Below are 7,500 nucleotides of genomic sequence, written 5' to 3' on the forward strand. Positions count from 1 at the left end.
GTACCATAATACAGCATGAGATGTCAAAAATTGGTGAGCAGCTATCCTGCCTTTTCAATATGTAGCATTCAAAATTTAATCTGGTACTGTCTGGCAAGTTTCCTCCAGTCACCTCCATTATACCACATTCATATCCCCCATTTCCCCGTTAGGCCAAAATTCCTGAGACAATCACACAATCATGTTTCCCGCCTTTTCATGTAACTGATGTGCTGTATGGCGTAAAACATTTTGCTAAACCCCCTTCACATTCCTCTCCCCCATTCCCCCCTTAACTTTTTAATGCTCTGTTGCTTCACTTTGTATGTATTTGATATATGACATATTCAGGTGTGTAAGATCACTCTTGACACATCAAAGACCTGAATCTGTCTTGGTGGGACTTGTAAACTCAGAGCATTATTTATGACTGGGGTGCGGAAAAAGTGGGTTTGTTTCTAAGGGTCTAGGGTCTAAATAGAAGATAATATGACTGAACAATGTTCATAAGGATAAATACTATAAAGAAAAAAAGTTCAAAGCTAGTTAATTCATGTTTGCCAACAGTCTCTTGGGGACTGCAGCAAGTAGACACAAAGTAAATAAAAGAAATCAATTGAGGGTATCTTCAGTTCTTATTTAAACGGCCCTAACAAGAGACCTTCATCTAATACACAAAAGTAATTTAGATCTCTTTCTATGCAGTTTCCCCCTTTTTTTTATATAGAAAAAGTGAGGTATTTGTGATATTGTATCCTACAAATGGATGAGAATAAGGTATTGCCATATAGTGAGGGATTTTTACAGCATCTGAAGGGCACATGATTGCTTTTTAACCCATTCACGCTGAGGCGATTCCAGCTCTGACTGGTCAGAATGCTGGAGTTTTCGAACGCATAAGCCTAACGCCTCGGGATTCTCGGGCACACTAGCCGCGAGCCTGGGCTATCCGCTCACTCACCCCGAGCGCCGGCCTTGACCAAATATCTCGTCGACAGCGTCTGATACAAAAACCACAAAATGTGTCTGCATGTCATCCAACATGAATGGGTTAACCCATCAGCAGCAGATGGCATGATTAGTTGCAAAGGCAGAGTCGGTCATAGACCCGGATGGCACCGTGCCAGACATGTAAACCAGCCATCTTACTGCACAAATATTTATTTAGTACCATGACCAATGGGTTAAGAAGGGTAGAGAAGCCATGAAAACATTGTTGGTAGGCACACAGGTATCTACAAAATATTGATTCCCTTTATGGTGTTTTGTTTCAAGGTATGAATGTACCTACAAATGACTTTAGTTAAAAAAAAAAATTAATAAATAAAAGGTTTGCATTTATAATCATAGTAATAATAATAATAATAATAAAACTGAAAAAAAATAACACATAAAAGGTATGGTGTGTAATTAATGAAGAAAAACTTTTCTCATAATTCAGAAACAATCAGAATGCAACAAAATAACAGGTTTTTTACAATTTCATCATACACTTATAAACTCCTCCACGCATCACAAAAAGGGGTTTCTTATTGGCATTACAGCTGTTGTATACATCAACAACTAAAAAAAAAAACATCAAACAATCTTACTACAGCAATATTACTATTCAATTGTAAGGTATATCCTCACACCTCCAAGCATCTCCTTTATCACTATAATCTTAGAACTGGAAACAATATACTAAAGCACATTCTCACATCTCTGAACATTTTCTATATCAGAAATTGAAATAGGCATGTTTGTTGAGCAGGAATCTCCAAATGACTAAAATAGAGACCAACCAATATTACTCCTTGCTTACATTTTTTTTTTTTTCCTCTCTCACTATTCATATGATCAAGAGATCATTGTGATATCTTTTCATATTTAATATTGCACTGTAAGTTGCCATTGTACTCTAAAAATAGTAAAACAAAGTAAAATAATAACAAATACCTGACTGCCCATGCAAGGAGCAGAATTAGTCACGCCAATTTTCAACTCAATTTATTGTGGTCTCTTGACCGACAATAGTTTCTCTTCCTCCTCTTGTCATTGAGTGAAAAACTGCTCAGAGGTTAGATATCAACCTCAATAAAGACACTGGCAGCTGAGACACTGGAATTTCTCAAGTCTTGAGTGTATATGTATCTGTTGCACATGACACAGTATTTCCTAGACTAGTCCTGGTATTGACGTTCATATTACGTGAAATTCATGATATATATATGAATTGTGGATTGTGGACATTCAAGTACTGGGTTTTATTTACATTATAAGTTTATTTTTCTCACACCTTCCTGAAAATTGTTATATGTTTTCATGAGAGAATAATAAATTCTTATCGCAATTAAAGACGAAATGCAATTAATCCCATTTACCTGCCACAAGCAAAGAGTGAAGAAGGTGTCACTGGTTTTCTAGACTTTTTCCTGTCTGTTTCCTTAGGATACACTATGTTCAATTTCTGGTTCCTAAATTAATGGGTTTGGTAATTTATAAATATACTTATAAACTTTGAAATGAATCAAGGACCAGCTGGTTACCACAAAATCAAGACTCAAGCCAAGAACCATGAGTTAATACACATGGAGGATCATATTTGTTACCATTGCTATCATGTCAGCATGATTTCCACTATCAGAAATGGATCTTCAGTCAAATTGCAAAATCTATTCTTCTCTTTCCCACCCTAAATATGTGAACTGCTCTCTCAAAATTCTTGTTTGACTCTTGGCATTGGGGTCAGACAAGGAAATAAAGTTATTCACCTGCACTAATAGTTTTCTGCATTTAGGCAGAAGAAGTACCTCTCTGCTGCTACACTGAGCACAGGCATCACAAAGGAATAAATATGCCAGCTTGTATATTTCAAAATAATCCAAATAACTAATGTTTGCCATAACTGCTCAAAGCCAATTTATCTGTACCCAGCACCATCTGAAGATGAATCAGAGCATAAAGGATTTCTGCAAGTTTATGGGTTTCCTGTCTTTTCCCTTTGTTGTTTTAGTTATGAAGTCTCTGGTCATTAACTAACCGACCAATGAAGATTCAAAGCAACACATTCAGTATTGCTAACAACAATGCCTTTCTATTGGCTTACAATTAAATCTTTTACAGAATAAATGAAATGATATTATCAACTACCTTTGCACTTCTACATGCTTGCTTATTTACCTATTCAGTTTTAATGACACCTTCAGTATTTCATTAGACTCACAGATATGGGATCAAGTGGTCAACTTACTCACTCGCTCACCCCATACGTATATTCAAGTCGAGACTCAAGACCTTTATGCAGCCACAACATACAAATTTACAAAATAGGGAACTGCAATACCAATACACCATACATAGGTCTTTAACCCATTAGCAGCGGATGGCATGATTTGGTGCAAAGGCAGAGTCGGTGATAGACGCGGATGGCACCATGCCAGACATGTAATTCAGCTATCCTACTGCACAGACCTTTTTTTAATACCGCGACCAATGGGTTAAGATGATGATAATGGGCAATGCCTTCAATTGGTCATACAAGGTAGATGTTTCATAGTTACATATGGCTGGCTTGCCACTGAGGTATAAACAGTGCTTCCATTGTTTCAGTATTTGTTAAACCATAAGCAAGGTCTTGACTATGTGCACAAAGCTCTCGGAAAGCTCTATTAAGCCATAAGAGAGAACATAACTGGAGTCACAAGTGCATCCTGAACAGCACTTCAGACATGATTTACTTCAGAGAGAGGGAGTGGCGTATAACATATTGCAATTGCTCGCTCTCTTTTCCTGTCAGTTAATGAATACTTGTTTTTTTTTGCATGTGTACATTTCATTATATTATGTGGTGTAAATGTGCCATCTGACAGAAATTCTCAAACTTGTAATGGACTAAAATTGTAGTATGAAGTCCATATTAGCCAATTAGCTCAATTCTTTATAAGTAGTGAGATAAAAGTATCATGGGAGCACAAAGCAACTTTTAAAAAATAGGTTTACTTTCACTGAAGAAAGAAATAATAGAAATAGTCATCCCCAATGCAAAAAAAAATGAAGAAATGGGGAGAAAGCGGCAAACTTGTGCTATGGGTGAGAGTCTACACCACAAAGCAGCTATACTGGCACATTACAGCCTGGTCTGGTTTACCTTCCTCCTTTAATCCATTCATAATGGATGGCACCGTGCCATACAACATAAACCCGTCACATGACTGTATACATATTTTATAAAAACAGCGACACCAATGAGTTAATTAAACCTGCACTTCCAGCACTACCAGGACTTTAGAGCAGAAGGTTATCATCTCGAAGAATGTTGTCACTCTCTGAAGTTGATAAAGACCATGGATGGGCATCCTTCAGATTTCTTTTCTGCTGGTGCAAGGAGAGTGCTTGCTCAATTTTGGTGTTTATAGTAATTATAGTAATCATAATGATAGTTCCCATTATCAGTCACTAAATATATTCTTTACTCTTGGTGTAATAAAAAACACTATTCTCCCCTAGCATCAATAATGTTGTGACAAGTATCGTCAAGTCAAAACGTCTGTCATTAGAACCAAAAATTGACTCACTTATGTTGTATGTTGGGTTTTATTTCCGAGTGAGGCAGCTTTACGCAACATACCTTGACTTTCCTCACTACTTTTAGTGACTCATTGTAAATTTTTGTTTTACTGTATTTAGAGATTTTGTATGTCATATCACAGGCTCTATCAATGCTGCAGTTTTCTAAACTTGTAGTTTAGAGTTCATATCAAGCTCATTATTTTCCTTATATTCAGTGTGATAGATGTATTGCTGTTTTATGGGAGAACAAAAAGGAACTATTTTTTCATATTCATAAACTGTCATGAACGAATACAAAATGTATAACAATTCACAATTAAGATATCATGTAGGGAAGAGGAAGGAATCTAGCCACAGTAAAAAGCATCCCTACTGGCACAGAGGCACACTGTAGACATTGGGCATGGTTTGAGTCACCTTCCTCTTCATGTTCAGCCTGCACATCCTTCATCTGCGGTACTTTAGAGCAAGAGGTAGGCAACTTTCTATGTGACATCACTCTATAAAGATAGTGCTTGCTAGAGACATTGGATGGGTGTTATTCAAGGCTCTCTTTCCTGCTGGTGCAGGAAGAATGTGGTGCCATCTAGGTTTTGGATGTTTGGTGAAACCAATTTTGCTTAATATTATGGCAATTAAAGAAATTATGACTGCAATTGTCAACATCACTCACTCATTACTCATAGCACAATAAAATAACCCAGTGATCTAGAATCCCCAAACGTCATGTACATAATGATGCCCATCGTCAGGCCAGTGCTCCTGCGTCAATTATGTCACGACACCCACACGCAGAGGGTTCATGCACATTAGTATATATATGTGAAGATGTTATTGCAATAATAGGAATAATTATTTCTGCAGATCTATCTTAACCCAATCCCGACTGGCCCGGCGAGAAGTGGCAACCCTCTACGCCAAGCCTATGCAATACTGCATCAGGAACGTTACACTCGTGTGTCGTACCCGTCATCAGGCATTTAGCCATGTCACACGGGTGTGACACACCGTCATCATTGGGTTAAGAAAGAAAAAATACACAAGGATGCCTAATTTGTCTAAAGCATGAATGATAATATCAGTGGTAATGATCTGACTCGATCTCACAGGAAACATGTATGAAAACATTTAAAAGAATAAATTCAAGTTATTACAAAGACTTTTTGACAGTCCTTGCTATTAAGATGTAAGGATAAAGTCTAAGTATTTGTTTGCTTCTTGGGAGTGCTCGTCTTTTGCTGTGCTGTTTAAATGTTTGAGGAGGAATGGTAAACATTAAGACTTTTTCAAACATTTCTGTCATATTAACCAAGATATTTGGTACTCCTGAAGCAAAAACATTTCATAAAATTGACAGCCTTCCCTTACTGCTATAATAATAGAATAAACGATATGCAGCAATAACACTTATCTGTAGATACCTTAAGTCACACTGTGCACGTATGAATGATGTATAATTTCAATGGTCAGCAAAGTTTTACTTTGCCTAACAGACACTGACACAAGTTTCCTCTCTCTTTTTATTAAATTTGTTCTTAAAGAAGTCTGCTGCCTTGGTCACTGTTTTGTGTGATTTCAAGGATAATATGACCTGAACTATACCAACACAACCAGTGATAGTGAAACAGTGGCTTTCGAAATGTAATTTTGTAATTATATTGGATGCATCAATCAAAAAAAGCTTAAACTTTCAGATATGGAATGCCTACAATTTTAGGTTATACAACTTATTGTTAAGCATTCACTAAAGCTGCTACACTTTGGACTAAGGAAAAACCAACAAGACTAACAATTTTGTATTCTGGCAAGATAAAAAGTTTGAACTGCTTCCTTACTTGACAATAAATGGGCAGGGAGATCTACAAGCTCAATCTTACCAGAATACAAGAGTTGGCATTTTCCTGTGTGCCAATAAGTAGGGAGGTTTACCATTTTAAAAACCTTTTGCACAAATTTGCTAAGTGTAGCTGGAAATAACCAGTTAACCCATTCACGCCAGGGCGATTCCGGCTCTGAATGGTCACAATGCCAGGGTTTTCGAACGCATAGGCCTAACGCCTCGGGATTCTCGAGCGCACTAGCCGCGAGCCTGGGCTGTCCGCTCACTCACCCCGAGCACTGGCCTTGACCAAATATCTCGTCGATGGCATCTGACACAAAAACCACGAAACGTGTCAGCACATCATCCGGCGAGAATGGGTTAAAAAATGCATCAAGCAACAGCTGTAGGTTATGCACTCAGCAAAAAGTCTAAATGGATTCCAGCAAGAAAGCTAGGACTAATCCACTAACTACAGAAAGTCAAAGAAAACTCAAAATAGCTTGTTGAATGCATGACCACAATTACTCAAGCAATCACCACCACCTCTATGCCTTTGGCAACAAATTTCAACCATATTTATTCTAGCAGGCTATTGCTTGTAGACTTCCCTCATGATTTATCATCAAATAAGGAATCAGTTTATTGTTTATCTTACTAGAATACATGTCATGGAGGTTTGTTGTCATTAACTGGAGCATCATAGATGTAAAGGCCATGGCAATCATGAGATAATCATGGGTTTATGAATCACTTGAATTGGTAGGGTAATATTATTTACTGTCCTTATCAGTACAGATGCAGCAAAGACCCATGAAAATAATGATAGCAACACATTTAATACACAAAGTCCCTGGGAGTCTAGCCCAACCTGGCCTTGCTCAAACAAGTCTCAAGTTGAGACATTTTCGGCGTTTGAGACTCGACCAATGATTCAAAGTTAAACAAAATAAGGGTTTCTTGAATTTCCATTCCATATATATAATCATGCATAACATATCATCATGTGTATACATTTCAGTTGGAAATACTGATTATATCCATTGTAGCCATGTACCTAGAAATTTGAGTTCTGTTGTCACGTAACTCCTGAAGCATTTCCGAGATGAAGAGTGTTGTTGCTATTTCCAATTTCTCTCACAAATATCCCA

The 7,500-nt window shown here is 37.3% G+C and overlaps 1 protein-coding gene across 1 annotated transcript in view; it reads right to left on the reverse strand.

The window, feature by feature from the left end:
- LOC147471632 (cleavage stimulation factor subunit 3-like) overlaps nt 1–7,500 on the reverse strand; it is a 13,836-nt gene that overhangs the window by 4,026 nt on the left and 2,310 nt on the right. The window lies entirely within an intron of this gene.

This window comes from Penaeus japonicus, unplaced genomic scaffold, assembly GCF_977035675.1.
Source record: "Penaeus japonicus unplaced genomic scaffold, GWHDUDI00000001_assembly GWHDUDI00000007, whole genome shotgun sequence".
NCBI classification, from domain to species: Eukaryota; Metazoa; Arthropoda; class Malacostraca; order Decapoda; family Penaeidae; genus Penaeus; species Penaeus japonicus.